Below are 20179 nucleotides of genomic sequence, written 5' to 3' on the forward strand. Positions count from 1 at the left end.
GAGGGCCCTGCCTGGAAGCTTACTCTCTGTAGGGGATTGGCCGGTTGCTTTCTGTGTGTCTAAGCAGCTGTTCATGCGACAAATCCCAGCGTCCTGTTGTAACGTGGTCTCATGATGGTCTATCACTTTATACTCGTTTATTTGTGTATTTTTTTTTTTTTTTTACTTTTACTATCTGTTATCCTGACTGTAATATAATTATCACGTGTGCCCTGATGCGGTTATGTCTGTTGGTGTGCCCTGATGCGGTTATGTGGGTTGGTGTGAATGAGCCCATGCATTGTCTTCCTCCGAGCGATTGGGAACTTTTCAGCCATTTATGTTCGTTATGTACGTTGTGTAGCTGCCGTGTTTGTAGAGCATTCCTTGCAGTGCAACTTATTTATCACACCACTCGTTAGTCATATGTGTAAAGAGAGAGAGAGAGAGAGGCCTCCACTTCTCATTGTGTCTCAGACTCACATGGTTCCTCCCTGCCGCCTATTAATCTTCAATACTAAAATAAAGAGATAAGCAATTACCGGGGTATAGCGGCTCAGTATTGCTATTTCACATGATTACAGGCTAACGGCAGATAATAACAGCTTCATAATTCTCCATTTTTAAGATCCCACCCAACAATGGCTCAGATCCAACTGTATCACGTTACGGTGCCTCGGTATACTGTCAGCGGTCCCTCTACGTTTGTCTCTTACAGGGTGCGGAGTACCGGGAGAAGACCTACGATCTGTGTATTATCTTTCACCCCTATGTGTTATAAACTGTAAATATAAGTGTGGTCACACAGGGTGGGCGGCCACAATAGTTGCCGATGCAAGGCCGGTTGGGTAGTGCCACGTGCCTCTGTGCGGCACAAGGTTAATATTCCGGGGAAGCTGTTAGGCAGGAGCTGATGCTTTGAACAGACCGGCCAACAACAGTTGCATTGCTAGCAGGCAAACCTTTTGAATTGTTTGGCCTTCTGTAGCACCAGATCTTCATGCTGGTTTTGGACACACATAAATCAAGCCTTTTTCCTAGCAGCCAGCGTCTTTCCGAGTGTATCAGATAGATGTCCATTAGGGGGCTCTCCAGGGTCGGGTACACCCTGCCATCTTCAGATTTAATTCCAAGATTTATTTTCTTAACACTTTTTTTTTCTTTTGTTTTGTTTTGCAGAAAAGGTCACGGATCGCCTACAGTGACGAAGTACGGAATGAGCTCCTGGGGGACGACGGGAATTCCTCCGAGTGCCAGGTAGGATGCTAATAACGGAGCCCTAGTGGGTGGCTGGAGGGTAAGGGAGGTCTAGTACGCTGGGCAGCCCATGCTGTGTCCCCTAACAGCCGTAGGAGCAACTCATGTGGAAGTGATGTTGCTTAATGCAAAGCTCAAAAACTTCAAAACCCCTTGTGTGGAGATCTCGCCATTAACGCATGAGTGTCTGATTGTCAGAGAGAGGACTTTCCCCATCTGGTAGGCTTACATGGGGGGTAACCTGGAGGATGCCGCTTCCATCTCCTCATCACACGTATATGTCTTAAAAAAAAAAAAGAATAGAAAAAATAAAGAGATCTAATAACAGCACAACACAACTTTGATATCTTAATTAAATCAACACAGGCAGACGCCACCAAGCAGTAGATGCTTTAAGACCGACGGGGGTTAGTGCCATGTTGAAAAGAGCTATTTTTTTCCCTTCTTTATTTGTTATACGGCGCTCAGCTGGACCTATAATCTCTCGCTGATCGGAGGTTTACACGTACATGCATGCTATCCTGTAGTAATACCCCAATACCTCCAACAATCCCCTCTTCTTCCCCGTCCCACCCGTATTCTGCACACTCACGGGCATACAACTAGAACCATAAGGGTATGGATTTAAACTGAAGGTGTTTATATTATGATCTGTACTATTTTGATATCGATTTTGAGTTTTATTTGCTGTTTTAAGCGCTCGGGTTAGCAAAATGCTAAATAAGCGGATGTCGGTGATGTCAACGCATTTCGGAGTGTGAGTCTGAAATACGTCACATTCCCCTGTCCAATGCTCTGTATTTGCCTGTGAAATTATAATAATCAGGTCGAGACCAATTACTTGCTACTCTTTAGCCACATCTCACTGGTCTATTATTTACTATAATTAACTCTTTGCCCCCCTATATCTGTTGGAAGGAGTTCAATCTAGGATCACGGCTGTCTATCCCAGCCGACAGCCGTGATCCTGGCCCGTTTGCGGTCAGCCCAACAAGCTGAACAACAGGTGGGATTCAATGTCCCACCTGCCGAGCGGCGCGAAGGGGGCGTGGGATCCACGAAAACGGCCGTGGATTGTTGATCTGCGTCTGGGATCGTCACAATCCATGGCCGTTATCGGCAGAACAGGCCCGACAGCTTCTAAAGTCGGGCCTGTTCTGCCGTGATCCCGCTTCAATGCTGTCGCTACAGACAGCATTGAATAGGGAGCCGCCGCTATTTCCCCCCGTCGGAAATAGCGGCGGCACATTGAATACCCCCCATAATCCCTTGTGCTGCCTTTGGTAAAACATTGATATGATGTAACGTGGGTCTTATCTATTGCTTTCCCAGTCTGTGGGTCTTATCTATTGCTTTCCCAGTCTATTACTTTCTATTGCTTTCCCAGTAAGCCCCCGTAAGCCACCGCACGCCCACATCTCTGCGTCTAAGCAATGAGTAGCTATGGCCTGGTGCTTTTTGATTCCCAGGTTGTTTCAAAAAATAAAAATATATATTATTATTAAATTGTGTGCGCAATTGTGGCTTGTGTGTACCTGTGACGATATATATCTTATATCTTAAGTATCATACACACACGTGCGGAAAAGCAAAAGTAGGTAAATCCATTGACAAATCACTTGGTGCCTCGTCTTTCCTTCTATAACAGGGTTTGGCGCACATGAAGTCACAGACACCAACGCGTTTCACAGCTTCGAGTACTATAGATTTACCGAGCATTGCTATAGAACCCTAGTATTTTATTCTGACTATTGAAATTGAAGGCGAGGAGACAGTGGGGCTGTTATTGAGTTCTGAGCAAGGCACATAAAAATAGCCGGTAAAATCGTGCTGCGCTGCAGGCGGTGGTGGGTGCAGATGTTAAGGTGCAGAGAGAGTTAGATTAGGGAGGCATGTTCTAGCTAAAATATCTAAACTACAGTGTAACTATACAGCTGTGCACCATGTGTGGGCTACATGCAAAATTCTCCAGCGTTTACCTTGCGACCAAAAAACAATAACTGCAAAATGGATTATACAGAATCTCCCCAAGCGCGCATGTGCACAGGACCGGCGTCCTATTCTTTACCGTAGCCTCCAAGCGCGCCGGGTTCCGTGTGCAGAGTGATCATTAATTGCAATTATTCCCACAGACAGTCCATTAATTGCTTAGAACCAAGCAATCGGATTACTGTTCTCCAGATACCGCCCAGACAATATCGTTTCATTGCTGAGGCCGTCACCTAGATATTGCCTACTGTAGGCAGAGATAACGGTTGGCTAATTACTTGTATATCCGGAGATTCTCGCATCCCTTGTATAATGCTTTATGCCTGCGTAGCCGTAAATGCTTCTCACCTTTTTATTTCTTCTGTAATAATCTATTTAAAGCACAGTTTTTTGTTTAGATGATATTTTCCATTACGGTACCTTGGGCCTTTAAGCAAATGAATAGTAAAAACGGTGTCCAGTTAGCTTTGTGTCGGAGATATAGAGAGGCATTCATAGAGGAAGCGGCAAGAGGTCGCCTTTATTACAGTTTGCTACAGTAATTGTCAGTATATGGATTTATCTCCTCAGAGTCAGCGTCCATTAACATGTAGCATTTCATGTTCGTGGGAAAAAGTAAAAGCTTACCCTATGCAGGGGTCAAGGTGAGAGCTGATCATTTGCCAGTCTGGTAAAACTTTGCACATTTTGTTTGCAAATGGACAAAACCATGCTGGGCTGCAGATGGGGCAGATGTAACACATGCAGAGAGAGTTAGATTTGGTTAAGTTATATCGTTTCTGTGCAGGGTAAATACTGGCTGCTTTGTTTTTACACTGCAATTTACATTTCAGTTTGCACACACCCCACCCAAATGTAACTGTCTCTGCACCTGTTTCATCTGCCCCACCTGCAGTGCAGCATTTTTTTTTTTTTTTTCATTTGCCAAGAAAATTCGCACCGCAATCAGTTCTGAATTAGGCCCATTATTTCTGTGAAGGGTAAATACTGGATGCTTTTGCGTGTCATTTTTTTTTTTTTACATTACATTTTTACAAGTTAGATTTTAGTTTAAACACACTTAATTCTAAATCACTCGGCACATGCGACATCCTCCCCGCCTGCAGCGCAGCACGGTTTTGCACGTTTGTGTGCTTTTTTTTTGCTGTGCTAACAAAGTGTATACTGTTGTCATCTGTGTATATTGCCACGTGGCTTCTGCAATAAGACGCTGCAAATAAGCTTTCCCTATAACACTGGAATATTTATCCCTGACGAGGACCCCACCAGCTCTGCCTGTTGTGTGTACCGCATGATCTCATACATTTACATGCGTGTCATAACACATCAAGCACACACTGCATCATGGCTAAATGGAAGCAGATTTGCGCTGGTAATGTTTACAGAAGAGAGATGTCAGCCGTCTGTAGTATTTACTACCAAGTGATAGGGTCACCCCGTCATTAACAGTCTGCCCCTCGCTGCAGACCACAAATGCTTATATTGTTTACTAAGACTTCTGGCAGGAAAACGTGCGAGCAGCGAACACCCGCAGCTCTGGGGTCGCGGACTCCTTTCATTTCACAAACTACGTACAGTATATACTTCTTCCAAAACCTCCCCGTGGATGCACCCGGATCTGAGGTTTGTAACCATTACACTCAGGAGTAATAATGACTGACCGCTTGCATCAGCTCCTAACTGTCATTTTTCAAACCCAGATTTTTATTTTAAAGGGGCAATCACTTACAAGCAGTGGCGAGGGCTGCAGCACAGTCAAAAATTTAAAATAGGTGAGCCACACCCACTGATTTGATACAGTTTGGAATGGCAGTTGCTGGGTCTCCCCTATTTGAATTTTGAACGGTGCTGCAGCCCCGCCTCTGGAACCGCCCCTGCTTACAAGGCATATTTTTGTCTTGTAAATGATTGCCCCTTTAACAAAAACCTCAGCTGACAACCGCCCACCTCGCTCCGCGATACATCCGGTCCCTGGCATCTTTACACGAGGAATAGCGTACCATATATTTATTATTTGCAGTGCACAATCAGGGAGAAGCCACACACAGATAAAGTGGGGAAAGATACAGTACCAGCCATTCTGCTCCCAACTGCCACAATACAGTCTGTGTTTGAAAAATGTCATTTAAGAGTTGATTGTTTGGTATCTTCATCCACTTTATCTCTCTCCCCCCAAGTCTCAGTATAAAGACCCCCACAGTGTATTACGCTGGGCCGCCATTTGACCACACAGAGATTTGTTGTACACAACGTACACATCCAAATGATAAATAAAAAAATTGATTTGTGTAGTTGATTCTATTATACCAGTGTTTTTCAACCACTGTGCCGTGTTACACTAGTGTGCCTTGAGCTGCTCTCAAGTGTGCCCCCAGATCTAGAGATGCCCAAACCAGTTTACAGCCAGCACCAGTTCAATTGTTATTTACTGGTCTCTTCTTTTCATGTAACGGTCCAATGTATTTTAGTTTTGTTACCTGTGGGGACCAGTGTGATAGTTTTTTATATGGAGGCCAATAGGTGTTTTTCCCTGTGGGGATCTCATGATGGTGTGCCTTGGCAATTTTAAAATCTTATTTAGTGTGCCACAAGGTAAAAAGGTTGAAAATCACTGCTTTATACTATTGATATACTATTGATTATTTCCATGTAGGAGCCAATACCGATAACTGACCCATAGTGTAGAAATAGTGAGTAGATGACGTAGATCTATCCTAATTCCTCTGTCCGTTCCTGCGTTTCGGGACTTGTCTAACATATTTTCTATCAATAAGTCGACCACTATTGGTTGACACTTTAAAATGGTCTACATGGACAAAACGTTGACACACAAAAAAATTCAACATTGGTTTTTCTTATTTATTTATTTTTTTCAAACCGACTAGTTCATATTTTACCCTCCTATCGGGCAGAGAGGCAGCAGTACGCTTATACAGTGTCCATGTCGACACAGACACCAAAACACTAAAAAAAGGATGTCAATTTTTCCCCATGTGGACATTTTGCTTGTGTCAACCTTTAGACAACGTCGACCCTTCTGCCTATCGACCAATAGTGGTTTATCTATTGCCTGTCGACTTTTTATGATCAACACCGCTGTGTGTAAATCTGTGTTTTTTCGGCGGACTCAGACGGGGGGGAAAAAAATTCAATAACCATCTAATGATTTCTCTCCCTTCCGCCATGGGATGTGTCTGCATGTTACCAAGGGGATACCGTGGCGCAGCGTTAATGCACTCGCTAAGCAGCGAACGACCTCCGCTTAGCGAGCAGCACTGAATTATTGGTAGAAACTAGCGCTCTCCAATCATCAAATTATATAATCTTAATCATAATTGCAATGTTTCAATCTTTACCAGATTATTTTCAAAGACAAAACAATAAAGATTGAAATGTCGGAATAAAAGTGGATTATTATATCATTTGGTCTGTTTATGGGTCATCCCAGATGAGTATAGATGCACCACCTGACATATGTCAATCACATCTGATTAAGCTAGTCATAACTGAAGCTTAGAAGCAGAAGAATTGGACATTTTTAGTAGTCATTTTTAATATATTGTTTATTTGTTGGACACCGGAACGGAGAGGGCGTCTATACTTAAGGCTGTTCTCCTGAATATTTTTACAACATGATTGTGTGTGTGTGTCTAGTGTCCGTGAGTCTCCGAAACACTGCCATCTGCTGTCAGAGAGTGAAACTACATCTCTTTCTCACACGTGCACAAACACAAAAGGTAGCAGACTAGCTTTCGAAGCTTTTGGTTCGAGCGGGCTTACTAGTACACTTATAACACCCTGTAACAAACAAAAAACTGAAGCCGTTCTTAAATCAGTTTTGACGTGTGACTCATGTTACATACAAATGGGACTCGTGTTACATTTTTGTGCACACGGGACTCCTATGCACATTACTAAAACCTGTAGCATCCAAATGAATTAATCCCTGTAGGTGGCCTGTTTACCATTCTGATTAACTGTGATGGTACAGTATATAAAATATCTGGGGAAGGTGGCCATTATAATCTCCGGTATAGATATCTGGAAATGAGCTGTTTTTACATCCACTTCAACCACTTCCATATATGTTCATACAGGGAATCGATATGTGATAAATATATGAATTATCAATTATCAGACTATATGCTACAATCTTTTTGCAGCATAAATATAGTAAAATATTAGCGGTTATGTGAATCTTAATTTTCATGTATTGCGTCCTAGTTTTCACGGCATTACACACACATATATATTTAATATCCGTGTATTTGGACAACTGTTGATGGCACCGTGATATTCTACTTATCTTCTTTTAGTTCGTTCGCACCGATCTAAGTGCTTCACTTTTTAAAAGGAGAGATTCATATTTAATTAAACTTTTAAGCAGAACAGAAAAATATTTATGGAAAATAACGGTTATTGGTAGCCGGTCCGCCGTGCACGAGATACTTAATTTTTGCCGGCTCTCTTCTTTTTGGTGTGAGATTTGGCTCGCTGAGCACAAAGTCTTCAGTCTTCAGCTACAGAGCTGGCGGGTGAAGTTGGTCAATTTAATTCCCCGAGATCTGAAGAAGGCCGGTATCATCTCATATAGCCCCGGCAGAGCGGATCATTAGCGAGCTCAAATCTCTTCTGCGCACGGCGAGGGTTTATAGAGAAGTAAATAGACAACCATCATAAGTCCACAAAATTGTCTGTTCGACCTGCGATAATAGGGAAGGGGCGTTTAATAGAGTTCAGCATTTATTTGTTATCAGCATGCAAGCAGGAACGGCCGACACATAATCGCTTTTTTTTTTTTCTTTTTTCTCCTATATATTTTTTTTGGGTGGTTTGGAAAAGTCACATGAGCGCGCCCCCAACCCCACTGCACACGCCGCGGTACGTTTTGATTTTAGTCACAGCAGACGGCTTTAGCCACAAGAGATTCTACTGGTTTAAACCAGCGTAAACCAGATTTTTTTTGCCTCCCCACCCACCCCAAGTCTACAAAGGAGCAGATTACCCCTCGCCTTAAATTCCGCATTGACGGGAAAATAAACCTTTTTGTTAATTTATTTTTTTTAAAGCCGCAAAAAATACCCCTCCATTATTTATTTATGACAGTGATTACTATTTGCCATTAAATAGTATCGTAATTAGATATATAAAAAAATAAATGATATCTTAAAAAATGATGCTTGATCTGTTTAGGCCTATGTATATATTTAGTTTTTTACTTTATTTTTATTGAGTAACTCTGATTAAAATGATAAAGACGGTGGATTCTGCTACTTAGCTTGCTGACGAATCTGACAAAAAAAAGCTTAAATTCACCCACCCAGCACAAATACGATAAAGAAGCTTTTTTTCTTTGTTTTTGTGTTTTTTTTTATTTTTCAGTCTGGAAAAAAAATCAACAGAATTGATTGTATACAATAAGTCTGGACAAGTAATCCCTTTAGCTTCACAATATAAATTGTTACAAACACATTGAGTAATGTTATATTATTTACCCGTACAATGAGGAGCATTTTGTGTCCCGTATTTTGCATTTCTGAACACAGGGAAAATCTTCCTTATAAATCTTTGAGATGGGTTTCTAGACTTCTTCGTGTGTATATGAAGATGTGTTATTGCATAACATGTTTGCTTCATGAAATCCATTACATACCATTGGAAGAATATTTAAAGAATAGATTTTCTTGACAAAGTCATAATATACAGTATAATAAATTGTTTTACGCAAACGATTCAAAAGCACATTAGTGTTTTATTCCATACAGAACATAAAAGATCACTATATTATATCTGTCTAAATAAATACTTAAATGTATTCTTCTTACATTTATAGATACATAATTATTCACTTGAAAAGTATGTGTGTGTGTATTCTCGAAGGAATAATATATTATAGAAATTAGAATTTTGTTCATATTTTTATTTTATATACATTTTTATATACCAAAATATAAAACAAAATGCTCAGACGAGATAAAGGTATTTATTTTGAACTTTTTTTTAAATAAAATTATACCATTGTCTTAATGGTTAATAGTTAATTGATAATTATTAACTCTATTTACAAGCATTTATCACAACAGTCAATTTTTAGATTAAACCTTTTTTAATTTGGTATTTTTGTAATTATTATATTGTTTTTTTAAAATTAGTATTAATACATAATAATAATAATAATAATAATAATAATAATAATGTAATTTTCATATATATGTGTGTGTGTATAACATACACACACATAAATATATATATATATATATATATATATATTACAATATTACAAAACATATTGACACCATGTTAAATATAAATATATACTGTATTATATACTAACTAAATATATATATATATATATATATATATATATATATATATATATATATAGATATATACTGTATATTTATTTGTATATTAGGTTTAGAATTATCCCTAACAATGTGATAATTTATTTCTTCTTACTATTCTACTGTCTTATTCGCATAATGTAAATGTCTTGAAATAAATACAATATCATCAATTTAACATTTCCCCCGGACTCCGCGTTGACCGCAGGTTTTTTTTCTGGTATCACAAGTCCTTAAAGCGCATTTGCAAAGTCCTGTCACTCATTGCAGGCAACAGAAGCTTCCTTGACCGCCTCTCCAAAAACACCAGCTGAGTCCCGTTGCCAGCTCCTGACCTACACTCTTATTACGGTGCAACAGGGCTGCAATAATTTGCTTACTGAAAACCTCAATCTTGTTACCATTTGCCATCATTAAGAGCAGCGAGAATGGACTGTATAAGGAAACTTCTGCTGATAAATGTGCTTAGAGAGGAGATTTATTTACAGCGGGTAATCCGAGTATACTGAGAACGGACCGCTGCGAGCACCTGGCAGGAGTACGCCAGCACCACGCTAACATAATAATATCAGTGTCAGTGGTCTGGCAGATCTGGCTTCACCACTTGATTAATATTCTGTGGCCTTGTTGTCATAGGCTCTCTCCCCCACTTAGCAGCTACACTCATACCACTGAGCACCAGGCCACGTGATCCGTATTGGGGTGAGGCATCGCCGTGGAAGGCCTCACAGCCCTTTTTTTGATTTCTGTGGCACAGGGCGGAGTTTCTCTTCAATTTGTGACATTCAAATTTTAAAACTAGCGCTGCCGTCCCTGTAGTGGGATCGACGCGTTTCCCCCCCTCTGGAGTAGCGGTGAATCCCGCCGGATAAGAGGGCGACTTGGTGGAAGTCTACGCTATGAGAATACAGAGGCTAAAAACCTCTCTCTTCTTTCTAACACACAGTTCCACGGAGCCATTCCCCTCTACTTGATGATCGCGTCTTAGATGTGGTTTTAAAAGAGAATCCCAAACCATTTTTTCCGTTTAATGTGACAGTATGAGAAACTGATCTTTAGTCGCTCATAAAAAGGAGCCCGGAATGTAGTCTATGTTTAGCTTCTTTTAATGTGTTTGTCTGTGATTTTTAAATGCTAAACATGTAAACAGATAAATTGTCAGTGTTAATTCTGTATCCTGTCACACAACTGATCTCTCTCTCTCTTTCTCTCTCTCTCTCTCTCTCTCGCCTTTTTATCTTTCTTTGTGCATTCATGTTGCAGTTGATAAAATTACGGGAAGAGGTGAGTGCTTCCTAGCCCCTCGTTCTGCCAACCCTTCACCCCTCACGCTTTGCTTAAGACCTTTAAAAGCTGTATTTCCGATAACTATATATTGACTTTTTTTTTTTTAATTCAGGATTTGATACCTAATGGGGCTTTGCGTAAATGATATTTGATTTTCAGATTAAATTATATTTGCTAACCCTAAAAATAAAATATCAACTGCATGTATGGCTTTGAATCCAATAGAGCGGTGTGGGTTTATCAGCTTTCACCTTTGAGATTAACATAAAGCCTTTTGTGTCAGGAGTCCTAGATGAATTTGCACCGTTCTTGCTCCAAAAATGGCCGCCCGTTGTAATGGCAGAGTTCAGTAAGGGTGTGTTCAGGCGGATGCGGACCAGCAAGTAAGTGTCGCTATGCCTATTATGAGACAAATATGATAGAATAGTGCAGGTACCAGCACACCCCAATGAGGAGTATAGTTCGGCATGTGCGCGGAAATGTTACTTCCTGTCCGAGAATGTTCCTTTAGATGGTTTCCACCATCTCCTCACCAACCTTGTGAGACTCAACCATGAGTTCTGGAAGACACAAGTGGTGCTAATATATATATGCGTCAGTTTCACTAACGAATAACTAAATGTGCTTCTTGCACCCCTATGCTATATGTTATTACACCTATTTATAATTTACTCCTGCAAATTATAACAAAAATTGCAGGCCGCCTTCATAGCCTGTGATTTGTACAAATGCTGAAAAAATTATTTCAATTTATAGAAAAAAAGTCTCTCTCTTTGAATCTTCGTTTTCAAGTGAATTTTATTTTCTCATTTCACTGTGATTTTATTTCATAGAAACTTGACATGCGACGCAATGATTAACTTAGGGCGGTATTCAATGAGAATACCTGCGAGGTGCAGCGAATCCTTATTAGTGTTGTGAGTCGGCCTGATTGTTCGCCCCCTTATTGATTTATTTTTGTGCGGTTCTTTTACTTGAATGAGGCTTTTGTCCAGTGACTGTAATAGGCCCAATTCCTGATGATAATATTTTCTTGGAGAGGACAGAAGGGAAACTTTTGGCTGTTGCAATAGTATTATTCCCTCCGTAGCGCACTCCAACCCACGAAGAGTCTTGACCATTACTTGTATTAGACGTCGCGCAGTGATTGCGGACATTTTGCCCTGAAATCTGTGTAACACAATATAAATATATATATATATATATATATATATATATATATATATATATATATATATATATATATATTTAATAAAATATAACACAGTTACTAAATGCTGGACGACTGCACACTAATTGTACATTGGATTAAAGTAACCTTATTCTATGGGCTTCTGTCCTATATGCAGGTGGAGACAAAGGTTGTCGCAGATTATGTAAATTAGCGTCACCTCTCGCTGCCTGTAAAGGCCGATGCCTGTATTTATACCGATATAAATGATACAGTTATTAGTCTCGGAAATTGATTCTAGTAAGATCTGATCTAACTACAATGAAACTTGCGCCATGAAAAACAAGAATCTATAGACGGGGGAGGGGTGATCACAGCGCCCCTGCTGCGCGTCCATACTGTATATATATATATATACATTCTATAACACCCCGGCTCCTTCTTCTGAGGCATAACTATCAAAAAAAAAATCTGAATTTAATACTGAAATGGCTCTTCCCCCAGCCACCATGCGCCTCCAATTTTACATGGCAGAAATTGAGTCCGCAATTCGTCCTTTAAAGTACATTCTATCATTTGCAATATGAAAGTGGTTAAAAGCGGGATGGATATGTGCATTGTCTTTTGTAACAGTGATACAGCTTTCATCTCGCACAAATAACAGGAGCCGGCTGCATGTAATCAGGAGACGCTATTATGATTTCTAATGAGAATTACAAGGAACAAAAAGAGGAATTCCAGATATTCTCTGCGCTCTCCTTCCTCTCTGTATATAGAGACTTTTATCATTTGTAGCCAGATGTGGAGATTGTGCGTTACCCCTCTGCGGGTCTCGGATACACCCGACACAGGGATGAGGACGTTCCTGATAAATGCACTCCAAATCATGTGTACACTGCATTTACAGGATGTCACCTTATAGCATGTATAGGGACGAACAGTCCACTCAGACGTCGCAGCAGGAAAGGGTGTCTGTTCTGCAGAGCTTACACTCCAAACTTGGTGCCGTATGTTCGCAGCCAAGCGAACAGGTAAACGTCACCAACTGAACAACCCCTCCCCCCCCCAATCAAATTACATAAGGCCACACTCATTTAATCACATGAATTAGAAATTAGAACTGTAAGGAAAACAAGACACCCCTAACAATGTAATCATCCAATCACGGACAAACAGGGCAAGTCATCTAGCAGTATGTACTTGTGCCTGGTGGGAACATAATTACATACTAGAATCATGTTCTGACGTATCCAGGGTGTTTAACATGTGGCCCCTGCAGCTGCTGTGGAACTACACGTACCAGCATATACCATGGAGTATATTCAGTTGATGTTGAAACTACCATCTTGCCGAAAACACGGCAGCTTTCGACATTAATAGGTCGGAAGGGGTTCTGACCTATTCAGTGTTAGCTGTTTTTTTTCCGGCAGGTTGGAAAGTTTCCACCTGCTGAAAACCAGGTGGATTGTCGGAATAGCCGCAAATTCACCTGCTTTTGATGGAAACAGCCATGTTTCCGGCAATCTTAATCTGACATTGAAAGATGTCGGATTGAGGCAGGCACGACGGCGCCGGGTGAGCAGCAGCAGCTTACTCAGCGCCGTCCTCCCGCCGCCTCCCATACACACCCTCCGCCTCCCATACACACCCTCCGCCTCCCATACACACCCGCCACCTCCCATACACACCCACCGCACTCACCTGTCCCACCGCACTCACCTGTCCCACCGCCGGGCCCGGTGAGAGCAGCTCCCCCATCCCCCCACTGCATGCCGCCGCCGAGCGCACCCGGTGCCCGCGCCATCCAGTTCAGCGTCAATCATCGCCCAAATCCGACATCCAGATTTGCCCACTGCATTGACTAATGGATGACAGATACAACTAGGGGGGAAATGTTTTGTTGTAATTGTGAAAGAAAGAAAGAACACGTTCCTTGTTTCTCACCTTTTCTCTATCAGCGCAACGTGTTTCCGTTATCGATTATTCTCAACAAGTATTATGCTGTGAGTTAGAAGACGAACAGTATAAACTTGTTTATCACGCGCACCTAAAAATGTGTTGGTCAGGTGACCCAGCTTCACTGGGACGCCTCCCAATAGATCGATGGGGGAAATTTACTAAAATGGGATTGGGATGTTGCTATGGGAAACCAATCAGAATCTAGTCAAATAGGTTGAACTCGATGGACTAACGTCTTTTTTTCAGCCATAATTACTATGTTACTATATTATGTTACTTCTTCATTATTTAGCACCTTCTAGAAGATAGTAGATAGTATCTGAATGGTTGCCTGTAGCAACATCCAATCTGAAATTGACTTCCCATCTTTGTAAATTTCCCCAGATGTTGGTGGATATGTTTATGGGACAATGGGTCGACACTAAAATGTTGACTTAGACAAAATGTCAACACCAGAAACTTTTTACATGAGTTGTTTAGGGTGTTTTGTCGTCAACTGTGTGGGCCCCTAATTAGTGGCACGTTTCGCATGTTACCTATCGGAGTTCACGTGGTTGTATAGTATGCGGAAACCCCCCCCCCCCCCACTGCCATATGGGACGTGGCAGGTCACCTGCAGGCTATATGGGGCCTGCCTGGATTACTGTAGAGCGTGGAAGACAGCCAATGAGACGTCTAAGGGACATTTCCATCCCGTCACTTAGAATGTCCCCCCTTTAGAACGCTTCTTGCAGCGCGATGGATAATTTCCATCATAAGGAATCTGAGCGTATTCCAGCAAGTCTGCTGCACCGGTTGCGTTACCGCGCAGCTGCGGCCCTTTTATTTTAAGATCTAGGTTGAATCCTGACAGAGGACCTTCACGGGAGAAGAGCTTGTTGGCTGAGTTAAATCTCAAATGCTTCACTCTGCAAAACTTGTTCTCAGAACTCCTGTCCGTCGCTGAGAGAGTAAATCACCTTCGCTGTCTGCTCCTACAAAGGCGCTGGAGAAAACGAGCTGGGGATAAAACAAGCCACCAGTTCCCCGCCTGCTCTTTTTGTTTCTGTGTAATGAAAGGCAGGCGGGGAGGTGTACGCAGGTGTGGAGTTTGCAGGAAGCTTGAAGGTTTTTTTTTTCCTCTCCCCATGCCATCCAGAGCCATAGATATTAAAACACCCCCATTGTTTGTTCGCTTTGCCCCCCCAAATTGGACATCAGTTGCGCAGTCGTTTTTCCCAACGGAGATTCGTGTACCTCCTCGCTCACCCATGGCTAGCGTACGACTGGTAGTGCTTTTATTTCACTCTGTATGTACAGCCAGGCCTGTGCCCAGATCCAAAGCCTGCACTGAGAACTGTAGCGCTGGGTAATCGCCGTCTGTGGGGCGGAACTAGAACCAGCTGCGGATCAGCCGCATGGACAGAGGACTAGTGCATTTCACGCATTGCAACTCCACCCACGGGGCCTAATTCAGCTTGCGTCGCTATGAAGACAAAACGCGGTGTGCTGTGTGCCAAAAAAGTTGCAAATGCATCACAGATCCAGTTACAGTTCCCGAAACATTGAAGAGTCTTTACTGTCTGAGAAAGTTGTGAGCGAGGCCGAGTCTTCCACTAATCCAAAACACAAAACCGATATATTATTATTACAGTATGTGCCTATGCACATCCTTGCTGGCGGGTCGCCAGAACGTACGCGCTGGCGACCCGCCAGCAGCCTCGCCAGCGAGGAGACTGAGACGCGCGTGCGTCGCACGCGCGTCTCAGTCTCCGTCGCTAGCGTGGCGGAAACCCTGTCCGTCTCCGCCTCAGGGAGACGGACGGGGTTAGGGGGGGGTTAGGGGGGATGCGGGCAGGCGGCGGGGACCCCGGGTTACCGCCGGCAAGCCGCCGGGGACCCGGGGAAACGTTTGGAAGCGCCGTCGGAAGCTAGGCACTGTGAGGAGCACTGCTAAACAATGTAGCCAGTGTACATGAGACTGTCATACACAGGCGTGATCAGTAACCTAGGCACTGTGAGAAGCGCTGCTAAGCAATGTAGCCAGGATGTATGAGAATGTGATACACAATATGATAAGCAAGCTAGGCACTGTGAGGAGCACTGCTAAACAATGTAGCTAGTGCATATGAGAATGTTATACACAGGCATGATCAGCAACCTAGGCACTGTGAGGAGCGCTGCCAAGCAATGTAGCCAGGATGTATGAGAATGTAATACACAGACATGATCAGCAAGCTAGGCACTGTGAGGAGCTCTGCTAAACAATGTAGCCAGTGCATAGGAGAATGTGATAGACAGACATGATCAGCAAGCTAGGCACTGTGAGGAGCGCTGCCAAACAACGTAGCCAGTGTATATGAGAATGTGGTAGACCGACATGATCAGCAAGCTAGGCACTGTGAGGAGAGCTGCTAAACAATGTAGCCAATGTATATGAGAATGTGATGCACAGGCATGATCAGCAAGCTAGGCACTGCGAGGAGTGCTGCTAAACAATAAAATGTGGAGAATGATAGGAGCAGTGCAGCAAATTATAGGTATATTTTTAATGTCCTTTAGATTAAATCAATTAACCCTTTGAGTGCCAATATCTCTGTAAGAGATGCACAAAATATCCGCTAAAAATGCCAGCGTCACTCACATTTGTTATATAAATTCAAATAAAAATTTTGTGTCAAAAAAGATTATACTTCCTATATAAGGTAACATTACAGGTCATTATGACAAATTTATTTCTCTCTCAAAGGGTTACACTACAGATTATGATTCTTGATATTACAGAAGCGGCCCAAGACCAACGCAATGTCTTAAGCGCAGCGCATTCCCTGCATTGTAATTTTATCAGCGCGACTTCCCCTGCGCACAAGCCATCAGCCCAAGACCCGTGTCTTCCTCTCCCGAACCCAGCGCCAGCTACAACATCCTCTCGTTAAAAAAAATACAGCTTAAAGTTCCCAATATGAATGAAATACCATGAATGGAGCGCGTAAAGGGAAAAGGGGGCTCTTAATTGAGATTTCATCCCATTTTGCATCTTGATTGCTTTAATTGCAGCACTGCCGCTACCATCAAGGTTAATAATGGGTGCCGTGTTATATTCTACTATTCCCCCCCAACACTAACACACACACACACACACACACACCACCTTCCTTGCGCTCACCGCTAACTTATCTCCCATGCATTTGGCGAGTAAGTAATTACCGCGGACCCGTTGTCGCAGATCTCCTGACCTTCACTGTGGGTCTTATCTGCGCTGATCTAAATGCATTGTTTTAATGATTTGTTTCACTCACCCACTCCCCAGCCAACACACACAGAAAGAAAATATCAAGGCCCGCTTTGATGTGGCTTTAGCTGATTCCCTGGTCTGGCCTGCATCTCAGAGATGTGTCACCTGTGCCAGGAGGGAATAGGGAAAATCACGTTTTGAATGGTAATGATAACATACTAATCACTTCCTCTCTTTGAAGATGGAAGCGAGATTTTCTGTCAGCATCCCCAGCTGCTGCAGCTCCTAGGCATTGGGCTAGGTGTATTAACTTAAGTGTGCGTGTCAATACAGCTCGCCTGCCTGCCACCCACAGGGGCTCATTAGAGCTGGGGGCCTCGCTTCACGAGACATCCACTCACATTAAATGCGCAACGCCTCCTTTTTCATCACCGTCATTAGTATTATTATTATTATTTATTAGAAAGCAGTTGTCTTTTTCTTTTCTTTTTTTATCCCCCCCCCCTTCTCTTATTTCTCCCTGTTTGCAGTGAAACGGCATCTGTCACGCAGTGGAATCCTTCATTGTAATAATTTTGTATGTACACCCAGCTAAAGAAAGGAGGGGGGGGGGGGACACAACAACTGGGATGTTAGATCCTATTCTGTTCTAGAATCTAGAATATTTTATGTATGTTAAGCAATATAGGGCACAGCGGTCGCTGGAGATGACGGAGACGGGAGGTTTTTGTGACACAGAGCTTGCAATCGAGACAATGGGGTGTTCTGCTGCTGGCGACAGTGTTCGATAATGAGCGGGATGTGATAATGAGATCAGTGGAGTTCTGCAATCTGTTCTGTGAGCGCTGTGAATGTAGAGGAACAGGACAAATGTGTGTATTGTACAGGACAGCCTCAGGAGGAGAGGCACATTTCTGCTTTGCTAAATTCCATGTGAGTGTAGGTGCGTACACACTAGGCGATTAATAATTTTCGATATGCACGATAATAATATTAACTATTTTATAGTGCATAATGTCTGGTGCGTACGCTCTATTTCGTGATGAGTTCTCCCCGGGGTCGGAAGCGATGTCCTCTGTCATCCTGCAGGACATCGTTAACGAGGGCCATGCTGCAGAATGGGTCCCGCTACACCTCCCATCGTATGCCGATAGCACTGGCAAGTGAATATGCTTTTGCTGATGCCGGGGTCCCTGCCACCGCCGAAGAAATTTCTGGGTACACATATCGTGACAAATTTTCAATAAAAAAACCTGTTTATTAGATGACCATGTCATGTAATTTATTGGCTGTGTTCATTCTAATTGTGCGTGTGTGTGTGTGTGTACATATTCCAAATAATGAAACTGAGATGGCCCTCACTGGGTTTTTACAGTGTAATTCCCAGAAAACATGAAAGTCATGGGAAATACTCAGGCCAACATTTCAGGATGCTACAGCGTCCTTTCCTCAGGCCCATACATACAGGAATGACATTCCCATACTTAGGTATGGTCCTGAGGAAAGGACACCATACAGTCTTGAAACATTGACCTGACTAGTTCCCATGACTTTCGTCTTGTGTTATAGTTTTGTTGGAAAAAATATTTTTCTGTATGTGTATACTATATTAATAAAAGTGAATATTCTCATTCTTAACAGAAGTGACTGGTTTAAGGCTAAAACAAGAGTTCCTCAGCATTGAGGGTACCACTCTTCTCCGCATCCTCAACATTGAGAGTACCACTATACCTGAATTCTCAGCATTGAGAGTACCTCTCTATCTAGAACCTCAACATTGAGAGTACCTCTCTATCTAGAACCTCAACATTGAGAGTATCTCTCTACCTGGATCCTCAACATTGAGAGTATCTCTCTACCTGGATCCTCAACATTGAGAGTACCTCTCTATCTAGAACCTCAACATTGAGAGTATCTCTCTATCTAGAACCTCAACAGTGAGAGTACCTCTCTATCTGGATCCTCAGCAGTGAGAGTACCTCTCTATCTGGATCCCCAGAATTGAGAGTATTCTCTCTATATATCGGGGCCATGTGTGACCCCAACTGGTTCTTTATGAAATGATTTGTGTTGAATAAAAGCAACATAGGTGCAAACACTAGCGGAAGGGCCCATATAGATTATGGGCCTGGGGGAAATATGATGCCCTCTGCTGGCAGAACCCTAATACACAGAGCATCTCCCTGTGCAGTAGCTTTGTGTTTCTCCCTAGCCGGTTGTACCTGGCGCGTGGCGAGCAGCTCAGTACTGTAATGAGCTTTAGCTACAATACTAATTATTATGAAGTGTCTAGATAAAGAAAAAGAAACACAGAACAATTTCCCAGTGTAACTGACAAGCATTTAAAGTCTCCCGAATCTTAAAAGTAAGCCAAAGGGTTTAATTTCTAGCCAGAGAGGCTCCTCTCCCACCTTGTGTACTGATCAGAAGCTCCCCCGCCTGCGGTAGGACTTGTCGTGGCTTAGTACTTAAAAGACTTCGCCTTCTCGCAGAGTTTTACATTATAACACTGTAATTGATTAATTAAAAGGGACACTGGCGAACCTACTACCTGACATCTGTTTTTGATCCCTGCAAAACTGTGTTTTATTTTCTCCCCTTTCTGCAGAGGGCTCATCTGCTGGATAACACGGAGAGGCTGGAGAGGTCATCCAGGCGGCTGGAGAGCGGTTACCAGATCGCAGTGGAGACCGGTAAGTGTTCCGCTAGCCGGGTCGCGCTCCACAGCGTACAGTACACGGCCTGCTAGGCACACCTCAAAGAACAGGCGGATAAGACCGGCTGAGATAGGTTTGACATGTCACTCTATTGATGGTCAATGGGAGGCACTCCCCCCCCCCCCATCTCTCTTGCCTTTCCTATGAATAAGTTCAATTAATCTGGTACATAGTGTTTAAATTGTACAATTGTTTTAACATTTGGATTTGCTATTGCTTAATTCATTGGTTTAATATTTCAAATTAATCAATACTCCTATTG

At 42.6% G+C, this 20179-nt stretch overlaps 1 long non-coding RNA gene across 1 annotated transcript; it reads left to right on the top strand.

Annotated features, from left to right (window-relative positions):
• Window positions 1-1155: 1155 nt before the first annotated feature.
• LOC146056600 (uncharacterized) lies at window positions 1156-19893 on the top strand. The gene is made up of 3 exons (XR_014469364.1): window positions 1156-1236; window positions 10833-10853; window positions 19809-19893. It is a non-coding gene; the product is annotated as an uncharacterized LOC146056600 (long non-coding RNA).
• Window positions 19894-20179: the final 286 nt, after the last annotated feature.

Source organism: Crinia signifera, unplaced genomic scaffold (assembly GCF_055691185.1).
Source record: "Crinia signifera unplaced genomic scaffold, ASM5569118v1 HAP2_SCAFFOLD_832, whole genome shotgun sequence".
Taxonomy (NCBI): domain Eukaryota; kingdom Metazoa; phylum Chordata; class Amphibia; order Anura; family Myobatrachidae; genus Crinia; species Crinia signifera.